The sequence below is a fragment of the Macaca fascicularis genome, chromosome 16, assembly GCF_037993035.2.
Source record: "Macaca fascicularis isolate 582-1 chromosome 16, T2T-MFA8v1.1".
In the NCBI taxonomy this organism is placed as follows: domain Eukaryota; kingdom Metazoa; phylum Chordata; class Mammalia; order Primates; family Cercopithecidae; genus Macaca; species Macaca fascicularis.
The window spans coordinates 57034505-57061055 of record NC_088390.1 but is presented as its reverse complement, the minus strand read 5'-3'; the positions used below and the strand labels follow the sequence as shown (position 1 = coordinate 57061055).

The following is a 26551-nucleotide window of genomic DNA, read 5'->3' as shown; positions in this document are numbered from 1 at the left end:
TGTAGTCCCAGCTACTCAGGAGGCTGAGGCAGGAGAATCGCCTTAACCCAGAAGGCAGAGGTTGCAGTGGGCAAGATCGTGTCACTGCACTCTAGCCTGAGAGACAGAGTGAGACTCTGTCTCAAAAAAATAAATAAATAAAATAAAATGGCATTCTGGTTTATTTTGTCAACTGTTAGTGAGGTTAGTTAACTACTTTCCCCAAGACCAATTAACTCTGGAAACAATGAAGAAACTGAGTTTACTTGCAAAACTGAGGAACAGATCCTGAATCTTCAAGATCCCACCAAGTTAACAGCATCCTAAGAGGGCCTGTCAGAAGAGCCAGTCAGTCACCTCATGGTGCCTTACATTGGTCAAAAGTTGTATAATTGAGTGAAAAGAATGTAACGCTAGGAAGGAGATACTTAATGTATGCCCCTGAATTAAGCTCTGAACATGGTTATATACTTTAAAAAGAAAGTTCCTGAGTTTAAAAAAGTACTAGTCAATTCTCAATTATCATCATAATTGAAATACTAAAGGATGTAAAAAGTGATATAAATATTCCAAAACAGGTATTAAAAAAGAAATCCTTAACATTTTACTTTGGAACGCATGATGTAATTTTTCCTATAGATTTACATCCAAAATTCTATCTTGGCTAAAATAATAGTAATTATTTACGTAGCCTGGACATAGATTAAAAGACATCATGGGAGTGAATTCAAGATAAAATAGGACTCAGCATGAGATAAATGTTGATGGATAATGTATATGAGGATAATTTAAAACTATTATATAATTCCTCTTGATCTCACAGCATCTTCTAGCAGCTCAGTCTTAGCCATAAAATATTTTTCGAATGAAAATTTCTTTTTTCTTTTCTTTCTTTTTTTTTTTTGAGACAGTTTCACTCTCATTGCCCAGGCTGGAGTGCAATGGCGCAATCTTGGCTCACCACAACCTCCACCTCCCGGGTTCAAGTGATTCTCCTGCCTCAGCTTCCCAAGTAGCTAGGATTACAGGCACGTGCCACCACGCCTGGCTAATTTTTTGTATTTTTATTAGAGACGGGGTTTCTCCATGTTGGTCAGGCTGATCTCAAACTCCTGACCTCAGGTGATCTGCCTGCCTCGGCCTCCCAAAGTGCTGTAACCACAGGTGTGAGCCACCGTGCCCGGCCAGGTATTCTTAAAAGTGATGTAATAATCTCTGCATCAGAAAGAACTTCAGAAACTACCTTGTCTGAACTCTTTGATATTATAAAAGAGTTTGTATCAAACTCTTTTGCTATCCACAAAAGTTGCAACATGTCTATATATAGAGAACTAGAGAGTAAAATAAATATTTAAGTATTGGGAAGATCATTATTTAAATAATTTACATATAAAGAACCTTTCTCGGGTATTTCTTGTAAATAGAGACTTCAATGTATCCAGTTTGCTTAAAATTAGGCCACATCTAGCTTTCTGCTTTATCTAACACTTGCATACTACACAACTTCAGATGTACTAAAAATAAAATCAGTCCTCTGGGACATAACTCCCATAAAAACCTCTCCACTACACCACAACACAAACCCTCCTCTCCAATTAGTTGACCCTAGCCTGTTTGCCAGCTCATACATACAACCATACGCCTTTCTCAAATTTATACAAAACCCTGAAAGCCAGAAATGTTCTACCTCCTATCTGAATACTACCCTTCCAGGTCCAAGTCAAGTCCTACCTTGTTCTGAAGCATTTCCTAACCGCCCCAGTATACTCTAAATTCCTAGTGTCACTTTCTTGGCAGTTAACAAATGTGACTAAGAACCCATTAGCTGCCAATTAACATAGGATGCCCAGAATTTTAATTCTCTATGTTTTTCCCCACTCCAAAATTATCTTTTATAGGTCTAGTAAGATCTAGGAATTGGTACTTAAAAATCAACTTATCAGATGGAAAGAAGAAAACAGTTGCTACACAAATAAAATTGATTTAGGCCAGGCGCTGTGGCTCATGCCTGTAATCCCAGCACTTTGGGAGGCCGAGGCAGGTGGATCATGAGGTCAGGAGATCGAGACCATCCTGGCTAACACGGTGAAACACCGTCTCTAGCAAAAAAAAAAAAAAAAATACAAAAAATTAGCCAGACGTGGTGGTGGGCACCAGTAGTCCCAGCTACTTGGGAGGCTGAGGTAGAATGTCATGAACCTGGGAGGCGGAGCTTGCAGTGGGCCGAGATTGCGCTGCTGCACTCCAGCCTGGGCGACAGAGCAAGACTGTCTCAAAAAAAAAAAAAAAAAAAAAAAAAAGAATAAAGTTGATTTTTTCCCAAGATTGTGCCGCTGCACTCCAGCCTGGATGACAGAGTGAGACTCTGTCTCAAAAAAAAAAAAAAAAAAGCCGGGCGCGGTGGCTCAAGCCTGTAATCCCAGCACTTTGGGAGGCCGAGACGGGCGGATCACGAGGTCAGGAGTTCGAGACCATCCTGGCTAACACGGTGAAACCCCGTCTCTACTAAAAAATACAAAAAACTAGCCGGGCAAGGTGGCGGGCGCCTATAGTCCCGGCTACTCGGGAGGCTGAGGCAGGAGAATGGCGTAAAAACCCGGGAGGCAGAGCTTGCAGTGAGCTGAGATCCGGCCACTGCACTCCAGCCTGGGCGACACAGCGAGACTCCGTCTCAAAAAAAAAAAAAAAAAAAAAAAAAAAAAGAATAAAGTTGATTTTTTCCCTTTATCAAAATGTCCTTTAATGCTGTTTACATATTTTTTTCAATTATGAGAATATTTAAGGAATAATTAGGAAAAATCTAATATTGTACAGCAATTCTACTTCAGGAATAAATCCTAAGGAATCAATCTGATTGATGTATAAAGATTTATGTACAAGGATGTTCATCACTGCAAATTTTTTCTTTTTTGAGATGTAGTCTTGCAGTGTCACCCAGGCTGGAGTACAATGGCGTGACCTCGGCTCACTGCAACCTCTGCCTCCTGGGTTCAAAAGATTCTCCTGCCTCAGCCTCTCAAGTAGCTGGGATTACAGGTGCCCGCCACCACGCCCAGCTAATTTTCGTATTTTTAGTAGGGATAGGGTTTCACCATGTTGGCCAGGCTGGTCTCTAACGCCTGACCTTATGATCTACTCGCCTCGGCCTCCCAAAGTGCTGGGATTACAGGCGTAAGCCACTGCACTCGGCCTTTTTTTTTTTTTTTTTTTTAAAGAAACGGAGTCTCACTCTGTTGCCCAGGCTAGAGTGCAGTGGCGTGATCTTGGCTTGCTGCAACCTCCGCCTCCTGAGTTCAAACAATTCTCCTGCCTCAGCCTCCTGAGTAGCTGGGACTACAGCCACATGTCACCACGCCTGGCTAATTTTTTGTATTTTTAGTAGAGATGGTGGGGGGGTTCACTGTGTTAGCCAGGATGGTCTCGATTTCCTGACCTCATGATCCGCCCATCTCGGCCTCCCAAAGTGCTGGGATTACAGGCGTGAGCCACCTCACCCAGCTGTCACCGCAAAATTTATAAGGAAAAACTGGAGGAAAAAAGTTCATTATTGGGAAATTGGCCAAATAAAATATGATGAATTCATACAACAGAATTCTATGTAGTTACTTTGAGAAGTTATTTTTTTACTGGTATAAGAGGTCTACAATATGCTGAATGTTTAAGGCAATTTTAAAAACAATCAATTTTTTTGTAAAGATATAAATATCTACATGCACATACACATTTAGAGAAATGCCCAATAAGATGTTCAGAAAATGTTAACTGTAGTTAACTCTGTATGGTGGGATTTGGGGTAATTTTTTACTTTTTTCTTTATACTTTTCTATTTTTTTCCAAGAATTATTTTATAATCAGCAAAAGCAAATACTTTTGTTCTGAAAAAATACCATGTTGATTTTTAAATCTCAAGTCTTTTTAAGGATTCATGTGGAGTGCATTACTCCCATGTACTACTAACACCACCAATTAAAGAGCCACATAGGTGCTCCTAATGAGAAGTAATTCCTAACAATATGTCAAAGTGGACTGCAAGGAACTTCCCTGTTTTCATGTTGTTTCTTCAAGCCAGCAAGTTTCTGAAATAATTTACCCATAGCTTTCCCTGCAGGGAGTTTCTCACCTATGCAGAAGATGTTTCCATCAGCAGTGGCAGGACAGGTAGCAATGAGTCAAGTCATCACCAAGTCAAGTTATATTTCAAAGGTGGAGCATCACCACCACCATCGTCAGACAACCAAGCGGAGAAGAACTACCACTGCTATAGCATCTCTGGTCAACAGATTTGACTACTGGGATACACTGAGACCAACATGGTACTCTGTGTCTTTGTGTTGACCAAATGTCAACGTCAAGGGCTCCCACAGCCATTCTACATCATGTGCTCATCCATGCTCCCACACCTTAGCAAAGATCTGCTTGGGACTTTCTCCACTTCCCAGACAACAACTTCTGAATTTTTCTCAGCCCTCTTATCCCTCTACCAAGAAGGAGAGAAGAGTTAAAATGAGAAAACAAAAAGTGCAAAAGCCCAAAGGAGGACCTAGCTGGGTATACTGCAAGAATAGAAAGAAACACAGTACAGCTTGAACGTGGTCATCAAAGGAAAACACTAAAAGAAACAGGCAAGGACCACATCGCAGAGATCCAAACAGGTCAGAATACATCTGGGGATGTTATTTTCATAAATGTTGCTGCTCCCATGGTGAATCAATTTTATGTAAATGAAACCTCATCTATTCTTCCAAAACTTGGTACAATAGACCCAACCGCCTGCCTGCTAGGCAGCCTCTCCTAAACATCAATACAACCAAAGCCAAGCACTACCTTTTTTCCCAAATCAGCTCCTCCGACAGCTTCATATCTGCTAATGGACAGATCATTCACCCAGGCTTTATATCTCAATGTTATCTTTCATTCTTTGCCTATTGTCCACTTTTGTTACACACAGGCTCCTCAGTCCTTAAACCTCCAACCTACTTATGCTTTTCTAGTGCCACTGACACTATCCTGATTCAAATTAGCACCAATTCTTGTTCAGATTACTAAAGTAGGCTAGTTTCCATATCTCCAGTTCTTTCGCCATTAAGTTTGTCCTATATGATGTTATTTAGATACTTTCAAGACCATCAATAAGTGGATGATATAAAACTGTATTACCTCAAGCTCTGATTTCATTTCAAGCTCCACTCATATATCTGCCTACTTAACATATTTATACTTAGCTTCATTCGCATCTCAAATTTAACATGTCTAAAATTGAACTCCTGATTTCTGATCTTCCCTCCAAATTCCACACCTACTCCTCCCATTCCTATCTCCCACCCTCATCTCAGTAAGTGACACGTCTACCCATCCAGTTGCTTCAGCCAGAAACCTGGGAGTCATTCTTGACACTTTCCTCTTCCTCAACCCCCACATTCAATCTATAATTAAATGAATTCTTTCTTTAACATACTTCTCAAATCCATCCACTTCTCTCCATCTCTTCTGTCACTAAGTCCCACCTGCAGATTCTTATTTAAGTGGTATGGGTGCAGCCCAGGCATCAGTAGAAAAAGTTCCCCAGGTGATTCTAACAAACAGCTAAAAGTGAGAACCACTGCTCTACAACATTTGGACTTCCATCAACCTCTCTGACCTCATTTCTACTACTTTCTCTCTTGTTCACTTAACTCCAGCCATTCTGGTCTTCTTGCTGGTTCCTTGAGTATGGCAGGCACATACATACCTTATGGTTTTTGCTATTTCTTTTGTCTAAAGTGCTAGTTCACTCCTTCATCTTCTACAGATATTTATTCAAGCATTACCTTTGATGTGTTAGTGAGGCCTTCCCTAGCCATTCTATCTAAAATCACAACACCTACTCCCACCCCAACATTCCCTATCTATCCCTTTTTCGGGTTGTATTTTTCTCCTTGAAACTTATCACTTTCCAATATACCATATATTTTATTTATCATTTGCTACCTGAACATAAGCTCCATGAGAGTAGGGATTTTTGTCTGTTTTTGTCCGCAGCATCTAGAATAGCATCTGGCACACAGTTGGTACCCAATTAATATTTAATGCCTCAGCAAGGCCTTCCCTGACTCCACCTAAATCTAATCTCCCCATTATTTTCCTTAATAATTTATTCTGGCCAGGTGTGGTGGCTCACGCCTGTAATCCCAGCATTTTGGGAGGCCCAGGTGGGTGGATCATGAGGTCAGGAGATTGAGACCATCCTGGCTAACGGGGAAACCCCATCTCTACTAAAAAATTCAAAAAAATTAGCCGGCCGTGGTGGTGGGTGCCTGTAGTCCCAGCTACTCGGGAGGCTGAGAGGCAGGAGAATGGCGTGAACCCGGGAGGCGGAGCTTGCGGGGAGCTGAGATTGCCCCACTGCACTCCAGCCTGGGAGACAGAGCAAGACTCCATCTCAAAATAATAATAATAATAATTTATTCCTTTCCTTCATTACATTTACAATAATTTATAACTACATTAGCTTGTTGAAGTTCCTTTTCTAGACTACAAATTCTGTGAGAGGCGATTTTCTATGAGGCTCACCATCATATAAACTTTGCCTCACTTATATGGCACAGAGTAGCTACTAAAAAAATAGTCAATAAATCAGTAACAAAATTTGTGAAAGCACACCCTAATCATGTTATTTCTTCAATCAAAAATTTTCAATCTCTCATGCTTTACCACATTAAACCCAAACTGCTTGGCCATAGTCAAAAACCTTCCATGCTCTGAGCCCATTTATTTTCCAGTCTTATCCTCCATTATCCCATCTTCTGCTTCAGCCACGCTATGCTCTTCATCATTTCTAGTACACACCCTATGCTAACACTGCACTTCCCCACCTCCACATTTTCACTCATGACATTTCTTCTGCCTCAGTTCCCTTCCCCATCTATGCCAATGGAAATTCCAACCTTCAAAATACCCACCCTTCAAAGCTCAGTTCAAATGTAACCTTCACGAAGACAGTCCTGAGTCTCACCCCAGCTTCCCCAAAGACCTCTTCCTCTTCTAGGCACCAAAGATATAATACTGGTTTAATCCCCCACTCATTTCAGAACATACCCCTCCCTGACCTTCTATGCTTTTGCTTATAGTCACTCAACAGGTATCTGTGTAAAAAGAAAAGTCAGTTAACACTATTCCCTTCCCTTCTCTACCATAAAACATATTTAAGCCCAAGTGCGGTGGCTCACGCCTGTAATCCCAGGAGTTTGGTAGGCCAAGGTAAGCGAATCACCTGAAGTCGGGAGTTCAAGACCAGCCTGACCAACATCAAGAAACCCCGTCTCTACTAAAATTACAAAATTAGCTGGGCATGGTGGCGCATGCCTGTAATCCCAGCTACTTGGGAGGCCGAGGCAGGAGAATCACTTGAACAGGGAAGGCGGTCAGTCAAAATCATGTCAGTGCACTCCATCCTGGGCAACAAGAGTGAAACTCCATCTCAAAAAAATAAATAAATAAATAAATAAATTATTGTGGGTAGGGAGGTATCTTCCTCTTTAAAGAGACCCTTTAATAACCAAAAGATACAAAGCTAGAATGGAGGATTCTCAGTCTAAACTTTCTCTTCTATGCCTTTTCCAGAAAGGCAGGACCTGCCCAAATGCAATTTTTAGAGCTCAGATTTTTGCCCCCCTCAGATTGTGACAGATTTTCAAAATATATTGAAGTGTTTGAAAAAAACCATTAAGCTGTATGTACTACTACATGAGACAAATTCCATAAGCTTCATTAAAATGATTTGCCCTAAGATTATCATATACTTGAAAGACCATCTGGCTGAAAATCCAAACACTATAAACTCTGCTGTTAGAAAATGATAATTCCAGGCCGGGCACAGTGGCTCACGCCTGTAATCCCAGCACTTTGGGAGGCCCAGGCAGGCAGATCACCTGAGGTCAGGAGTTCGAGACCACCCTGGCTGACATGGTGAAACCCCATCTCTACTAAAAATACAAAAATTAGCTGGGCACCACCACGTGGCAGGCACCTATAATCCCAGCTATTCGGGAAGTTGAGGCAAGTGAGTCGCTTGAACCTGGAGGCGGAGGTTGCAGTGAGCCGAGATTGTGCCACTGCACTCCAGCCTTGGTGACACAGCAAGACTCCGTCTCAAAAAAAAAAAGTAAATGATAATTCCTAGAAAAACATTTCCGTTCAAAAGAAATTTGAAACTTTTTATGATCTTTAAAAATGTCCCATTCATGTTGACATTATGTTCAGTGATGCTAAGTGACTGCACTTACAATCCGGTAAAATTCTATCAGGAGACACCTGTGCTTCAAATATTGACCTTTGTTTCCCCACCCAAAACCTCTCTTAAGGTTGTGATTCTCAAAGTGTGGTCCCAGTAGATTCCTGGAGGTCTCTTTCAAGTGGTCTGTGAAGGCAACATTATTTTCATAACAATACCAAGAAACTGTTTTCCTTTTTCATTATGTTGATATTTGTGCTGATAGTACAAAGGCAATAATGGGTAAAACTGCTGGTGCCTTAGCACAGGGGTCCCCAACCCCAGGGCTGCAGACCTTACCGACCCATGGCTTGTTACGAACCAGGCGCACAGGAGGTGAGTGGTGGACGGGCGAGCAAGCATTACTGCCTGAGTTGTGCCTCCTCTCAGATCAGCCATGGCATTAGATTCTCATAGGAGCCTCAACCCTACTGTGAAATGCAAATGGGAGGAATCTAGGTTGCACGCTCCTTATCAGTTATCTAATACCTGATGATCTGAGGTGCAACAGTTTCATCCCAAAACCATCCCAACTACCAGGTCGTGGAAAAACTATCTTCCACAAAACCGGTCCATGGGGCCAAAAAGGTTAGGGACCACTGCTAGCATGAGCTATTACTCATCAGCATGAACAATTACTCATCAGCATGAGTAATGACATCGAACTGTGCTACAGTCATTGTCTTTTGCCATCACACATAGGTGATTTTTTAAAAAACAACTGCTTGCACTTAAGAATGTTCTTGATGAAGCAATAAAAATTATTAATTAAATCTAAACCCTTGAGTGTAGGTCTTTTAAATAGTCTGTAATAAAACAGGGAAGTATGCATAAAGCACTTCCGCAAGATACTCAAGTACAATGGGCTGTCTCCAGGAAAAGCACTTGTGACTCTGAGCTGTGAGTTAACTAGCTGCTTTTTCCATGGAACCCTACTTTTACTTGGAACAAAGAACAAACTGGTTATTTAGACATGAATATTTAGCAGACATTTTCTTGAAAATGGAGTCTGTCACTTTGAGGAAAACAAGTATTTGTTGCCAATGATAAAATCCAGGTTTCTAGTGAAAACCTAGAATTGTAGAAAACTTGTAGCTACTTGACAGCTTCCCAATACTTATAGACTTTGCTGATGAAATGGGTGGTGATAATAACTAATATAGTTTTTTTTGATATTGTATTATAAAATGTTTAAACATTTAGAATATCTGCTTAACTCAATTAACAAGTATTTCCCAAAAGGCCGCAGCACGATATTCTAAAATCACATATGGGTAAAAGATCCATTCAAGTGCAAGTCAGATTAATGGATTTTAATGTAACAGTAACATCAATATGATTTCAGATTTCATACTGCAACTTAATTTATAAGAAACTAACACTTGTCAAGTTTTGGTGTAGTATCAGAAAAGAATATGCACAATTGTCTGAAAAGGCTGTAAAATACTTCTCCCTTTTCCAACTACATGTTCTTTCAGGCCATATTTTCTTTAGGTACTTCAATCAAAACAAATTATCACATCAGACTGAATAAAAGTAGATATGAAAATCTAGCTGCCTTCCATTAAGCTGGATATTTAAGAGATTTGCAAAAATGTAAAAAAGCCACTCTTCTAATTTTTCAAAAACTTATTTTTTCATAAAAATATATTATGTATGTTAATGAGATAGGTTTATTATTTTATAGTAACAATTTTTTTTTTTTTTTGAGAAGGAATCTTGCTCTGTCACCCAGGCTGGAGTGCAGCGGCCAGATCTCAGCTCACTGCAAGCTCCACCTCCCCGGTTTACACCATTCTCCTGGCTTAGCCTCCCGAGTAGCTGGGACTACAGGTGCCCGCCACCTCGCCCGGCTAGTTTTTTTGTATTTTTTAGTAGAGACGGTGTTTCACTGTGTTAGCCAGGATGGTCTCGATCTCCTGACCTCGTGATCCGCCCGTCTCGGCCTCCCAAAGTGTTGGGATTACAGGCTTGAGCCACCGCGCCTGGCCGGTAACAAATATTTTTAAATGTCTTCCATTTTAATATCTAATATAGTAAATATCAACGTATATAACCCACATAAACAAAAGCTCTTTAGGGTCCTCAAAAATTTTTACCAGTGTAAAAACTCCTGAGAAAAGTGAGAATCACTGTTCTAAGAAAAATATGCCTCTGATTCCAGCCACTCCCAAAACTGCTCTGTTTGTACCAAAATCTTCCCCTTCCTCACCCCCAACTGGAGTTGAACCTGAGGCAGATATCTGGCCCAGGGGAAAATCAACCTTTCAACTGACCACATCAGATCTCCCCCAGGAATCTCAATTATGCCTCACGGAGACTAAAGCCTATTTACAGCAGAACACTAGAGTCCGCAAACTCTTGCGGAAGAACCCGCTACTGTTTTGGTTCCAGCCTTTTCTGAGGTTTGGTTGTTCAGCTTTTCCTTAGATTCTGCAACAGCTATTTCCTTTTTCCTTCAGATAAATCTCCCCCAGTTTATGTTTTTTTCAACCCTGCATGTGACATCAGAAACTCTTTTATATGAACTGGTTTGAATAGGTTTAATTTCCTTATGATCAAGGAAGCCTTGACACCATAAAACTTCAATGCTTTTACCCAGTCCTTATACAAGACACCAAATTACAATAAGGTTCCCTTCCATTTGAAGATATCCCTATATAAAATCACTCCAACAAAACTAAAAGTTGAATGGAAATTGTAGGCTCATTCAAAACAAGTGATAAGTTACTAGGTAAGGAAGGTATAATTCTTCTCTTCTTTAGGAAAAGTCCGTTATACATCATGTGAATATATATTGGACAACAAATAGCTTCATTAAAATTTATCAATTTGGGGCCGGGTGCGGTGGCTCATACTTGTAATCCCAGCACTTTGGAAGGCCCAGGCGGGCAGATCACAAGGTCAGGAGATAGAGACCATCCTGGCTAACACAGTGAAACCCCATCTCTACTAAAAATACAAAAAAATTAGCCAGGCACGGTGGCAGGCACCTGTAGTCCCAGCTACTGGGGAGGCTGAGGCAGGAGAATGGCGTGAACCCAGGAGGCGGAGCTTGCAGTGAGCCGAGATGGTGCCACTGCACTCCAGCCTGGCGACAGCAAGGCTTCTCTCAAAAAGAAAAAAAAATACAGACACACACACACACATACACATATACACACACCAATTTGGCCAGGCGCGATGGCTTATGCCTGTAATCTCAGCACTCTAGGAGACTGAGGCAGGTGGATCACCTGAGGTTAGGAGTTCAAGACCAGTCTGGCCAACATGCTGAAACCCCATCTCTAATAAATTAATAAAAATTAGCCTGGCATGGTGGTGTGCACCTCTAGTCCCAGCTACTCAGGAAGCTGAGGCAGGAGAATTGCTTGAACCCAGGAGGCAGAGGCTGCAGTGAGCCGAGATAGAGCCACTACACTCCAGCCTGGGCGACAGGGCGAGACTCCGTCTCAAAAAAAAATAAACAAATAAATAAAAAATACCAATATGACAGAAAGCCTGAAAAATAAAGAACAAGAGAGTGAGACTTGCCCTATCAAATATAAACAATTATTATAAACCTATGAGAATTAAGGCACTGCAGTACCAGTACAAGATAGGCCAACAGACCAACGGTATGGAATAGAGAAAATACAGATACAAACTCTTATATATATGGAAACATATTAGTGGCATTATGAAGTTGTAGGGAACAGATGGACTATTCAATAAAGGATGCTCGGCCACTAGACTATCCTTATGGAAAGAAAACTGGATCCATACTTCAGGGTTATCTTTATGAACAAAAAAATATGATCTGTACTTCACACGAAACATCAAAATAAATTCCAGGTGGATTAGAGACCTAAAGGTAAAAAGCACACTTTAACAACTTTTAGAAGATAAGATGAAACCATTACCTCCATATAGGGGAGGATTCCTTCATGAAGACACACACACACACCCCCCCATATAGGAACAATATAATAAATCTGATTGCATGAAAATCTAAAACTCAAGGCCGGGCACAGTGGCTCACGTCTGTAATCCCAGTATTCTGAAAGGCCGAGGCAGGCGGATCACTTGAGGTCAGGAGTTTGAGTCCAGCCTGGACAACAATGTAAAACCACGTCTCTACTAATAATACAAAAACTAGCCGGGCCACCTGTAATCCCAGCTACTTGAGAGGCTGAGGCAGGAGAATCATTGAACCTGGCAGGCAGAGGTGGCACTGAGCCAAGATGGCACTACTGCACTCCAGTCTGGGCAACAGAATAAGACTCCATCTCAAAAAAAAAAAAAAAAAAAAAAAAAATCTAAAACTCAGTTTGATAAAAGATAAAATTAAGTTTAAAAACAAATTAAAGGGCTGGGCGTGCTGGCTCATGCCTGTAATCCCAGTACTTTCAGAGGCCAAGGTGGGTGGATAACCTAAGGTCAGGAGTTCAAGACTAGCCTGGCCAACATAGTGAAACACCATCTCTACTAAAAATACAAAAATTAGCCAGGCATGGTGGCACAAGCCTGTAATCCCAGCTACTCGGGACGCTGAGGCAGGAGAATCGCTTGAACCTGGGAGGCAGAGGTTGCAATAAGCTGAAATCATGTCATTGCATTTTAGCCTAGGTGACAAGAGCAAAACGCTGTCTAAAAACAAAAACAAAAACAACCAAATTAAAACACACCCATTAGAATGGCTACTATTACCAAAAAAAAAAAAAAAATTTTTTTAACAAAATAAATACTGCCCTAAAAGGGATAGCCAAAGCCTTTAAAAAAAAAAAAAAAAAAAAAAAAAACCCGGGTGTGGTGGCTCACGCCTGCAGCACTTTGGGAGGCCGAGGCAGGCGGATCACTTGAGGTAAGGAGTTCGAGACCAGCCTGGTCAACATGGTAAAACTCCGTCTCTACTAAAATACAAAAATTAGCTGGACATGGTGGCGCACGCCTGTAATCTCAGTTACTTGGGAGGCTGAGGCAGGAGAATCGCGAACCCAGGAGGTGGAGGCTATAGTGCGCCGAGATCACACCACTGCGTTCCAGCCTGGGCGACAGAGTAAGACTCCATCTCAAAAACAGAAAGAAAAAAGAAAAGAAGAGAAGAAAAAGAAAAAGTGTTAGGCTGCAGAGAGGTTGGCACCTTTGTGAACTGCTGGTGGCAATATAAAATGGTTCAGCCACTATGGAAAACAGTATGAAGTTTCCTCAAAAAATCAGAAATAGAATTACATGATCCACAATTCCACTTCTGGGCATATACCCAAGAGAACTGAAAGCAGGGTCTTGAAAAGATGTTTGTACACTCATGTTCATATCAGCATTACTCCCAATAGCCAAAAGGTAAAAACAACACAAATGTCTATCAATAGATAAAGCAATAAGCAAAATCTGGAATGGAATATTATTCAGCCTTAAAAGAAAGGAAATCCTAGCACATGCCACAACATGGATGAACCTTGGGGACAATGGGCTAAGTGCAACAAGCCAGTCACAAAATAGACAAACTCTGTATGATTCCACTTACACTTACACCAGAGTAGTGAAATTCCTAGAGACGGAAAGTAAAAGGGTGGTTCCCAGAGCCTGGGGGAGGGAGGAAACAAGAAGTTGTTTAATGAGTACAGAGTTTCCGTATTGCAAGACGAAAGAGTTCTAGAGATCTGTTGCACAACAATGTGACTATACTAAACACTACTAACTGTATACTTAAAATGGTTAAGGTGGTAAATTTATTTATTTATTTATTTAATTTTTTTTTTTTTTGAGACGGAGTCTCACTCTGTCACCCAGGCTGGAGTGCAGTGGCCGGATCTCAGCTCACTGCAAGCTCCGCCTCCCGGGTTCACGCCATTCTCCTGCCTCAGCCTCCCAAGTAGCTGGGACTACAGGCGCCGGCCACCTCGCTGGGCTAGTTTTTTGTATTTTTTAGTGGAGACGGGGTTTCACCGTGTTAGCCAGGATGGTCTCGATCTCCTGACCTCGTGATCCGCCCGCCTCGGCCTCCCGAAGTGCTAGGATTACAGGCTTGAGCCACCGCGCCTGGCCAAGGTGGTAAATTTAACATTAAGTTTTTTACCACAATAAAAATAAGAGATTGTTTATTATGTATAATAATAAAAAACTGGAAATACCTTATGTTTATTAAACAGGAAACGGATAAATGGTGGTACAGATATTCATACAACCAAATACTAAACAGCAGTTAAAATGAACTCAAGTTACATGTATCAACATAAGTAAATCTCAAAAAACCATACTAAGCAAAAATATTAAGATAAAGAACGGTATAGATTGGAGTATATAGTACATATTGGATTACAGCACAGTTAGAACATAATAAACACCAAATTCAGGATAGGTGTTACCTCTAAGGAGGGAGGGAAGAAGAGAATAGTAATACACTAAGGCTTTGCTATTTCATTAATGTGCTATTTACTAGAAAAAGTATCTGGGGGTAAATATAATAAAATGTTAAGATTTTATAAAGCTGGGTGATAAGTATATGCACGGTATTATTCTTTATATTTTCTATATGTTTAAGATATATATACACACACACCCATATATTTACATATATACACATATATATTTACATATATGTTTTGGTTTGTTTTTTTTGAGATTTTGAGATGAGTCTTGCTCTGTCGCCCAGGTTGGAATGCAGTGGCACAATCTCAGCTCACTGCAACCTCCGCCTCCTCCCAGGTTCAAGTGATTCTCCTGCCTCAGTCTCTCAAGTAGCTGGGACTACAGGTGCCCACCACCACGCCTGGATAATTTTTGCATTTTTAGTAGAGACTATGCTTAGTTTCACTATGTTGGCCAGGCTAGTCTCGAACTCCTGACCTCAGGCGATCTGCCCGTCTCAGCCTCCCAAAGTCCTGGGATTACAGGCGTGAGACACCACGCCCAGTCTAAGATCTTTTATAATTAAAAAATTAAAGCCAGGTGCAGTGGGTCACAACTGTAATCCCAGCACTTTGGGAGGCTGAGGCGGGCGGATCACTAGGTCAGGAGATCGAGACCATCCCGGCCAACATGGTGAAACCCCGTCTCTAGTAAAAATACAAAAATTAGCTAGACATGGTGGTGTATGCCTGTAGTCCTAGCTACTCGGGATGCTTAAGCAGGAGAATCACTTGGACCCGGGAGGCGGAGGTTGCAGTGAGTCAAGATAACGCCACTGTACTCCAGCCTAGTGACAGAGCAAGACTCCGTCTCAAAAAAAAAAAAAAAAAAAAAAATTAAGACAGCATAAAAGATGTTCATCGAAAAATTGTCATTTTTATTTACAGCAAATTTCTACACGGTTATCTGTTTCCAAATATCAAGTAAAGGAATACATAAATCTCAGTTTGAGGAGATGAATGATCACACATACATTTTTCCTGTTACAAATAAATAGATATATAGATAGGGGAGATTAGAGGTTTTCAAAGAACTACTGACATGGCAAGGAGATTTACACTAACAGCTTTTTAGAAAATCAAAAGTCAGGAATAAAGGTCTTCACGATCAAGAAGGTGTTGCTGGCCGGGCGCAGTGGCTCAAGCCTGTAATCCCAGCACTTTGGGAGGCCAAGACGGGTAGATCACGAGGTCAGGAGATCGAGACCATCCTGGCCAACACAGTGAAACCCCGTCTCTACTAAAAACTACAAAAAAACTAGCCAGGCAAGGTGGCGGGCGCCTGTAGTCCCAGCTACTTGGGAGGCTGAGGCAGGAGAATGGCGTGAACCCGGGAGGCGGAGCTTGCAGTGAGCCGAGATCGCGCCACTGCACTCCAGCCTGGATGACACAGCGAGACTCTGTCTCAAAAAAAAAAAAAAAAAGAACGTGTTGCTGTCTGAATGGTTAATTCCCTAAGGTCTATATCCAGCTCTCCCAAAGCTGCATGACCAGCTCTGTCATAGAGTACCTAGGCAACTCCTTTAAAGTTCTATTAAAACATGACCATAGTTGGAAGAATGACAGCCTAAGCATTTCCTCAAGAATGTGTACTTTAGAATTTCTTTTTCCTGTAATGGGAGCTTTTCAAAAACAAAAATAAAAGCAGCTACTAGGTCTTATTGGCAAATGTGTCAGAATAGCCTTTCAGAGAGATTCACTATGCCTGAAAACAAACACAAGAAACAGGTGTGCTTCCCTGAATATACAAGCAGGATTTAATTTGGGACCAGTATTGTTATGAAACCAGGTTGAGAATAACCTTATAAATATGACAAAATGGTAAAAAGCAACTGAAATATGAATTTCAGATAAATATCAGAATACTGTTATTGTCTGGCTTTGAGTAACCTGAAATCAGTAAGATTACTCAAACACCACTACACTGTAGAAGTCTAACAAAACATTTTTTGCTAAGACAGGAATTAGTCTACCCCGAAACCCACTTTAGAATGCAGTTCTGCTGTATCTTTCATTTGTATTAACCTTTATTAGTGTGATGAATTTTCAGAAAACATTGTGGCTGCCCTGACTTTCCTCCTGAGTCTACAGTACATAACAGAAAGCCACAGGATTCGGCACTGTTCCAGACCCTGAGTTAAGACAGCTAGATATCAGAGTTTACGGCCTATCTGAAATTTTTCCCTAATTAAGAACAATTTGCCTCACTTCTTTTTTATGATGAAAATCTAGTGATAATTTAAAAAATGCGATTACAGCATAATCTTACATAACACTCTGTGTAGAGATGAGGAAAAGGGAAGACATACTTGGGCATAGACACACAGATGTTTTTATGTAATAATAAAACCGCCACATCCCAAAGCTTAGAAACACACAATTTCAACCTCTAAATTTTATTCTGTGTGCCTTTCATCTTAGAAAAAAACAAGTTTGCTCATGAGAGGTGGGGACAAGGGGGTGGTCAATGCTCTCTTCAGATACTGCCTTTCACGAAGAATATTCAAGTAAGGGAAGCTGTGAGTTCTAACATCCAGAATCCAGCAATGCCAGTGACACAGAAGTGAGTCAAACACTAAGTACATCGGGTTAAAATTAAAGCACCTTTAGTTTTTAGAATTTGGTTCCAGAAGCTGCATATGGTAGACAAATAACCTATTAGGTTGGTGCAAAAGTAATTGCGGTTTGTACCATTAATGACAAAACCGCAATTACTTTTGCACCAACCTCATAATTTACTGAAAGGGAAGAAAATGTCATATACATAAAGGTAAGGGTAAGGGTTCTGCATCTAGGAAAGGAAAAATACAAAGTGAGCTAGGAACTGCTTGTGACAGAAAGCAAGGAAGCACTCACAGCCCAAGCTTAAAGGGCTCCCACAGGCCAAATACGGAACAGTGTGAGCATCAAAAAGAATGTAAATGTTGGTAAAACATGGAATAAACTAAAATCCATGACACTAAAACAATGAGAGTGAAAAACTCATTTACCACCATTAGAGATGATAGTGTACCATTTCCTTACTCAGAAAAGTGTTAAAGAAAAAAAATTAAGAATTTATCTCAATTTTTTAGTAGGAATTATAATTTATGCCAGGCACGGTGGCTCATGCCGGTAATCCCAAGACTTTGGGAAGCAGAGGCGGGAGGATCACTTGAGGTCAGGAGTTCAGGGCCAGCCTGGCCAATATGGTGAAACCCCATTTCTATTAAAACTACAAAAATTGGCTGGGCGTGGTGACTCACACCTGTAATCTCAGCACTTTCGGAGGGAAAGGCAGGCGGATCACAAGGTTAGGAGATTAGGACCATCCTGGCCAACACGGTGAAACCTTGTCTCTACTAAAAATACAAAAAATTAGCTGAGTGTGGTGGCAGGCACCTGTAATCCCAGCTAATTGGGAAGTTGAGGCACAAGAATCACTTGAACCCAGGAGGCAGAGGTTGCAGTGAGCCACGATCACTCCACTGCACTCCAGCCTGGGAGACAGAGCAAGAAACACACAATTTCAACACACAATTTCAATTTTTTTGAGACTCCATCTCAAAAAAAACAAAAAACAAAAAAGAATTATAATTTATTCCCAACCGGTGAGGAAAATCCTTACAGAAGATTGAAAGCTAATCAGTGTAAAAGAAATGACAGAATCAGAAAAATCACTATTTCCAAAAACCAATGAATTAACTGATTTACGCAAAGATCATCATCATGAGGTGAAATGTTGCTGGAGAAGAGTAATAGTACAATGCCAAAGTAGCACCACTCCACAGATAACTTACTAATTACAAAGGGGGAAAAATATCTTTACAACAAAGGAGTCTGGTATTTATCACTTTAAATGATCAAACAAACTCAGCATCATTAATAGTGGGACAGTATGACATCATGTTTCTCCTCCTATGATGCAGCAAGGAGCAGAGAAACACATACAAAGTAGTCTCATCAAAAATGTTTAACGATAATCTAATCAGACCTGTAGAGCTCAATATCTGTTTATGAAACTATGAGGAAATAACCAGAAAATTCCAGAAGTGATACATTCTACAAGACAAACAGCTCAGACTCTTTAAAAACCAGTATCATGAGGCCAGGCATGGTGGCTCACACTTGTAATCTCAGCACTTTGGGAGGCTGAGGCAGGCGGATCACTTGAATTCAGGAGTTTGAGACTGGCCTGGCCAACCTGGTGACACCCCGTGTCTACTAAAAATGCAAAAATTAGCCAGGTCCACGTGGTGGTGGGCACCTGTAATCCCAGCTCCTCAGGAGGCTGAGGCAGGAGGATCGCTTGAACCCTGGAGGCAAAGGTTGCAGTGAGCCAAGATCGTGCCACTGCACTCCAGCCTAGGCGACAGGGAAACTTCATCTCGGAAAAAAAAAAACAGTATCATGTGGCTTCTAAACTGTTCTCGATTTAAAGAGACTAAAGAGACATGCTTGGAGGAAAAAAAGAAGTGTCATCTTCAAGACAACTGAGCAAATCTGAACATGAATTGGATATTAGATGGTATTAGAGAATTACTGTTAATTGCCTTAACTGTGACAAGTTATTATAAGCTTTAAGGAGATACATCTAAAGTATTTTAGGGTAAAGTGTCATGATGTGTGCAATACAAAAATGTATATATTTAAATATATGTGCACATACATGAAGTAAATATAGCAAAATGTGAACAACTGTTGAATCTAAGTGATGGATATAAAGATGTTAACTGTGCTATTCTTTCCATTTTTCTGTATGTCTAAAATTTTTCACTTAAACCATTATAGAAAAAAAAAAAAAGGGCTCCAAATGTACTTCCTCCAGGAAGGCCTCCCAAATGAACTCTCTTTTAACCTTTAATCATGTCTTCACAAGGTCCTCTCAGCATGGAACATAGTGTATTAGTGTTACAGTTTTGTTTTCTAATTGTTCTCTTATTATTTCCTATATTCAGTAGGTGTGGCTTTACAACAAGATTATGTCTTTGGGCCAGGCGTGGTGGCTCAGGCTTGTAATCCCAGCACTTTGGGAGGCTGAGGTAGGCGGACCATCTGAGGTCGGGAGTTTGAGACCAGCCTGACCAACATGGAGAAATCCTGTCTCTACTAAAAATACAAAGTTAGCTAGGCATGGTGTTGCATGCCTGTAATCCCAGCTACTCAGGAAGTCTGAGGCAGGAGAATAGCTTGAACCAGGGAGGCGGAGGTTGCGGTGAGTCAAGATTGCGCCACTGTACTCCAGTCTGGGCAACAAGAGCGAAACTCGGTCTCAAAAAAGATAATAATAAATAATTAATAAATAAATAAAAAGATTACATCTTTGGTTTTGGCATCAGGGTAAGGCTGGCCTCAGAATGAGTTTAAGAAGTATTCCCTTCTCTTCAACTTTTTAGAATAGTTTGAGTAGAACTGGTATTAGTTCTTCTTTAAATGTTTGGCAGAATTCAGCGATGAAGCTGTCAGGTCCTGGGCTTTTTCTTTGACGGGAGACTTTTTATTACTGCTTCAATCTTGATACTCACTATTATTGATCAGTTCAGGTTTTCTATTTCTTCATGGTTCAATCTTGGTAGACTACATGTGTCCAGAAAGTTATCCGTTTCTTCTAGGTTTTCCAACAAGACTGTAAACTCTCTTCAAGCACATATTTAATTCTTTTCTACTTCTTTGAAGCTCATAGTGAAGTATTCTGCAATCAGCAGACTTAAAAAATGCTAGTACCAGTATTCTGTACCAAGAAGGCAGACCTCAACTAACTAGATTAGCTTTTCAATTTCTCACCAGAATAATAGCAGTTCACTTGGATGAACAATTTAAAGTCACAGTTATCAAAAGGAGATCATAAATCATTTACAGGCTTACAGAATTACAGAGAAACTAGCATCTAGGAGTTAAAGGAAGAAATTGGAATATAGGTTTTTTATGTCTTCCTAGCATTGTCATGGATTTGCTATTATCCAGACATATGACTTTATTCTCATGACATTATTTTTCAAACAAAATCCTCCATGACCCCTCCCCAATCTGCAAAACAGTGAGGTATTTATACACAACTCTTCAGTGCAGTGAAGCTTAACAAACTACATAATGAACTTTAAAATCTTAGATAAAAGACGGCACAAATATCAAAAATTTTGATAATAGTGTTGGTGAGAAAACAGGCAGACTCACACTGCTGGCAGGAATATAAATTCATACAACCTCTGTGGAAAGCATTTAGTAATATCTAACAATATTACAAATGCACACCCATTGATCCAGCGCGTCCACTAGGAATTTAAACCAACAGACACTCACGTACACATAATAAGTACATACAAGGAATTAACTGTATCACTGGAAACAACCTAAATGTCCAATAAGTGTTGGCTGAATGATGGTACATCTACACAATGGAATTATCTGCCATCTTTCAAAAAGGAAGAGGGACTGTATTTACTACATGGAATGATCACCAAGATAAACAGAGAAAAGCGAAGTGCAGAATAAGCATAATGTCTTATTGCGTAAAACAAACAAAAACAAAAAATGTGAAGAATATATAGGTGTATATGCTTGTAAAAGGATATACTGTCTCTGGATGAATAAACAAGATTGCTGCCTTTGGGAAAGGGAACTCATGGATAAAGAGGATGGTAAGAAAAGAAAGACTTCACTCTCTGTGTACCTTTTGAATTTTGTTTCATATGTATGTACATGTGTTACCCATTTTAAAGAGTGATTTTTTAAAAAAGGCTCTGCACCAGTACGAATTATTTAACAACATTCATCTTAATCTAAAAGCATTGCATGCCATCAAAATTTTAAATGAGGCTTCGGTGAATTCAACTAGACAAAATGTTTCTAGAAAAAATCAGGCCCGGCGCGGTGGCTCGCACCTGTAATCCCAGCACTTTGGGAGGCCAAGGCGGGGGTGGATCACTTGAGGTCAGGAGTTTGAGACCAGCTTGGCCAACATGGCAAAACATTGTCTCTACAAAAAGTACAAAAATTAGCCAGGCATGGTGGCACTCATCTGTAATCCCAGCTACTCGGGAGGCTGAGGCGGGAGAATCACTTGAACCCAGGAGGCAAAGGTTGCAGTGAGCCGAGATCACACCACTGCACTCCAGCCTGGGTGACAGAGCAAGACTTCATCTCAAAAAAAAAAAAAAAAAGAGGAAAAAAGAAAAATTGAAGCATCCTAATGGCTGAAACCTACTGAGAAGAAAGATGGACACTTACTACAATAGTTTCACTTCTAGATATTACCAGAACCTATCCTATCCTAAGTATGGACATAGGGAACAGTAAACATCTCCAAATACCAAATTAGCTACTATGAAGAGCTCTAAAAGGAGAGATCAATAAAGTACCAAATGGATACCAACTGCCCCAACCCTAAGTGTGGGGTAGTCTTACAATAACTTCTACTCCTTAGGAAAAATAGGAAAAAAGGAAAAAAAGATGAGTTTCCAGCTCTTTCCCAGAAAGATACATGCACCCCAAATTCCTCTGCTCCCTGTGTGTCATCTCTTGGTTCTAACTGTAACCATGGCAACAGGAAACAGCACAAAAGACAGCTGAACCCTGTAAGGGCCAGGGTTAAAAGGGGAAGTGAAAAATACATATACTTTAAGGCCCAAGAACAAGCGGTTTTGGAGTTAACAGTGGCAGCCAAAAAAGCCTTAAGAGAAGAAAATCAAAGAATACAAACTAAAGAGAATTGAAAGTAAGGTCCCTTCCCAGTTATCCAGCTAGGAGACTAGGATTGGCAAGGAGAACTGAAAAACACAAAAAAATGCCCCTCCTTTCGCACTCCCCTCCCCACAACAATTTAGCTATTCATTTCAATGTTATCTAGAAAACCTTTTGCTATTAAGAGCTTATCTTCTCTCTGTTTTGATGGCAGAGGTAAGCAGCAGCAAAGTATCCCAAAACAGGGTCACGTATAATCGCCAACTGAAAACCCAGGTCCTAGATCACTGAAATACTATTGTTCTTCAGAGTTCGTTATTTACATTTCTTTTTGTTATCTGCCAACGTGAAAGAAACATCACATTACTTAAAACCTCCACTGAATAAGTTATTGTCCACCAACAGTTTCAGATTGCCTTTGTTTTCACGTCACAGAGCACCAATAAGGTACAGATAAAATTAAAAGTGCTAAGGAAGATCTTTGACCAAATAAAAAGGCACATAGGTCACACAAAGTAAGAGGGCTGGTAGGTGAGATTCTTGATGTCTTGATTTATAGTTAGGACCCTAAGCTTTATACTGAGTGTGCCCTTTATCTGTCTTATCTAGTTCTGCGAATCAAGAATTTTACTAAAATGAAATGCCTCACTTAGTTTCTTTTATGACCCTTAGTCTTCTTTAGCAAAGCTTCCAAAATCCCCTGCCAGGACAAGTGATGGAAAGGAGCACCTACTCCTAAATTTAGGGTAAACTGGTACTAAAAGGTACAAGCACGACGATGGAGTATAGGAATGGAAAAGTAATCCTACAACTAGAAGACGCAGTGACAGTTTCAAAAGAAGGGTCAGTGTGGGACACGCTGGCTCTGGGAGGCGTTTGTAGCCTGGGAGTCTCTAGGGCAACACCACATGAGAATAGTGCTTTGTCCGTAAGTCTTTCACATAATTTAAATTCTCCCTTTTGGGCAGGAGCAACAGGCTCATTATCTGGCAGCAAGTCTAGCCCACAGCCTGGGAAGAAGGCGGACTCGTGCTCCACCGGCTCTTTATCCCGCAGGTCCCTGCAACACCACGATGCGCATGCGCCCCGGGGGCAGCTAAGAAGCACCCCGAGCGCGTTCACACTCGCGCATGCGCAGTCACCCATCTCGCCGCAGGCGACAGCTCACTATTTGGCAAGGGGGATGGGGCTGGGAAATGATGGGGGGGGGGCTGAAGGCAGGGGGCGCGTTTGTGTCTCCTGAATGCTTGAGATAGGGAGAAGGGACGGGTGATTCGGCTTTGGCATTCGCAGGCCACGTAATCCGGGTGTAGGAAATGGGACTGAGGAGAGTATATGTGTGTGGCGGGGGGTGGGGGGGCAGTGGGGGTCAGTCACCTCTTCAGGGAGGTGCCCCCCCACTCCGACAGGACAACCCCCTCCCTCGACTCTCCTCCCCCCACTCACCTGAGAGCGGCGGCGACAGCTGCTGGTCCCCGTCCCCCTGCGCTCGCCTCATACTGTCCGCAACATCCGGGACCTGCGGGACCGCCGATACACAAATACACACACACTCGGAGCGCGCACACTCACACACACACACACCGACACACACCGGCCGGGGCGTCATGGCGTCAGCACGTCGACGCAGCCAGCGCGTACCGCCGGGCCCCACCCCGCGCGGCCTCCTCCCCTTTACTCCCTTCTCTTCCCCTCCCCTCCCTGGGTTTCCCTGCTCCTCCTCCCTCGTCCTTAAGACTCCGCCTACCTTCCCTAGTGCGCATGCGTCTCGGGGCCAAGCCAGGGCCCGGGGATATGAGTGGAAGGAGGGGCCTGAGTAAAAAGAGGCGGGAACTTGGAGGGGGTCGCGTGCGGGGCGTAGGAGGCCGCGACGAGGTGCGACGACCAAATAGAGGCGTAGCAAGCCAAGGGTGGGAGTGGGCAGCGTAACAATTAAAGGCATTTCACAACAGCGATTTAGGTCTGCAAGCAGTTTATGGAGTACCAACCACTCTTATATGTATTAACTCATTTTTTAAAAGCCAGCCCTGTCGGTAAAATATTTTTTGGACTTTATGATGATGCTAGAGACCCTTTTAGGTAACTTTCAAAATTTAGCACTTAGAAACAAAAACAAGGACTATCCTTTCAGGGGAAGGTAGGCGATATAGGTGACCTAACTAAAAGGAAGCTGGCCAGGCATGGTGGCTCACGCCTGTAATCCCAGCACTTTGGGAGGCCGAGGTGGGTGGATCACCTGAGGTCAAGAGTTCGAGACCAGCCTGGCCAACATGGCAAAACCCCATCTCTACTAAAAATATAAAAATTAGCCAGGCGTGGCCGGGCGCAGTGGCTCACACCTGTAATCCCAGCACTTTGGGAGGCCAAGGGGGCGGATCACGAGGTCAGGAGATTGAGACCATCTTGGCTAACACGGTGAAACCCTGTCTCTACTAAAAACACAAAAAATTAGCTGGGCATGGTGGTGGGCGCCTGTAGTCCCAGCTACTCGGGAGGCTGAGGCAGGAGAATGGCATGAACCCAGGAGGCTGAGCTTGGAGTGAGCCAAGATCACACCACTGCACTCCAGCCTGGGCGACAGAGCGAGACTCCGTCTCAATCAATCAATCAATAAAAGGAAGCTAATTCAGTAACAATTTGTTGCCTTGGACACCTGAGTTCCCTGTTGGCTTCACATTTTAGCCCCAATGGGCCATAAGTGATTCCTGAGTTGAGTGAAAGAAAAGGCCTCGGATCACCTTGGCCCTTGGAGAAAAAAAGTTGTCTCAGTGTTACAGTAATAATGTTAGTGTTGTGTATTAGTTGTTATGATTCTTTTAGCTCAGACTTTTAAAAAATTATTCTTGAGCTGGGCACACTGGCTCACACCTGTAATCCCAACACTTTGGGAGGCTGAGGTGGGAGGATCCCTTGAGCCCAGGAGTTGGAAACCAGCCCGGGCAACAAAGCAAGATTCTGTTCTACAAAAAAAATTAGGCAAGTGTGGTGGTACCTGCCTGTAGTCGCAGCTACTCAGGAGGCTGAGGCAGAAGGATCCCTCAAGCCCAGGACTTTAAGGTTACAGTGAGCTGATTGTGCCACTGCACTCCGAAGTGGGCGACAGAGTAATACCTTGTCTTAAAAAAAAATTATTACTACGTTGTGTCTGTAATCCCAGTACTTTGGGAGGCTTGGGTAGAAGTATCACATCAGTTGAGCCTAGGAGTTCAAGACTGCAGTAAGCCATGATCATGCCACTGTGCTCCAGCCTGAGCAACAAAGTGATATCCTGTCTGTAAAAAAAAAAAAGAAAAGAAAAAGAAAAAAAAAAGAAAAAGTTTTTAATATTCTTAATGAAGCCAAATAATCCAGAGTGGTCATTTTCCCTCTTTCTTGCTGGAATGGTATTACACACACACACACACACACACACACACACAGCATTGGATACGAGAGCAACCCAATGAACCTGTAGATTGGGAGGTGACAGTGTGGGCCCTGCTTTGGGAACAGCTTCCGGGAGCCCTGCTGTCTCCCAGGCCTATGTGACTGTCTCTAGGAGACAGTGCTCACTGTCTCCTGCCACATGCGTTCTGGTGCCAGGTGGCTGGTGAGTCTGTTCAGTCGGGAAGTCTGGGAGCCCATGAGCAAAACCCCAGGGGTTTGGGGAAAAAAAAAAAAAAGCCCCTGACAGTGCCAGGCTGTCTTCCACTTTCAAATACAGAAGCAAGCCGTACAATCTCACAGTTTAAAATCTCCTAGGAATCACGGACAAAACATTCCAGACTCCTAGAGTTTATACAACTGATTTTTCAGTCAGAATTATCAAGAAATGTAGATCCTAAATTCTACAATGATGTAGTGACTGTACCTGCCCCACTGCAAAACAAAAAGAGCCTGTGTCACCTATTAGGCAGATGCTTGAAACTTTCCAGTTAGATTTCACTTATCAGTCAGGTGCGGTGACAGCACTTTGGGAGGCCAAGGCAGGCGAATCACTTGAGGTCAGGAGTTCGAGACCAGCCTGGCCAACATGGTGAAACCCCGTCTCTACTAAAAATACGAAAATTAGCCCGGCATCGTGGCGCACACCTGTAATCCCAGCTACTCAGGAGGCTGAGATAGGAGAATCACTTGAACCTGGGAGGCAGAGGTTGCAGTAAGCGAAGATCATGCCACTGCACTCCAGCCTGGATGACATAGCAAGACTGTCTCAAAAAAAAAAAAAAGAGAGAGAGATTTAACTTATCATTGTTAAAAACAAACATGATTCCTTTAGCTGAAGCCAGCAAGGTTT

The 26551-nt window shown here is 41.9% G+C and overlaps 1 protein-coding gene across 8 annotated transcripts in view; it reads right to left on the bottom strand.

Annotated features, from left to right (window-relative positions):
* The window catches only part of SPOP (speckle type BTB/POZ protein), an 83013-nt gene extending 59129 nt beyond the window's left edge, over positions 1 to 23884 (bottom strand). For 3 of the 8 annotated variants that reach the window (XM_065531360.2, XM_045374971.3, XM_015438232.4), the window contains exons 1-2: positions 23722 to 23884; positions 13734 to 13792 (exon numbers count right to left, since the gene is read on the bottom strand). The gene's annotated coding sequence lies outside the window, so the exon portion shown is untranslated. The remainder of the gene's footprint in view (positions 1 to 13733; positions 13793 to 23721) is intronic. The other 5 variants (XM_005583620.5, XM_005583621.5, XM_005583619.5 and 2 more) reach the window with 2 other exon arrangements.
* Between the last annotated feature and the right edge of the window lie 2667 nt (positions 23885 to 26551).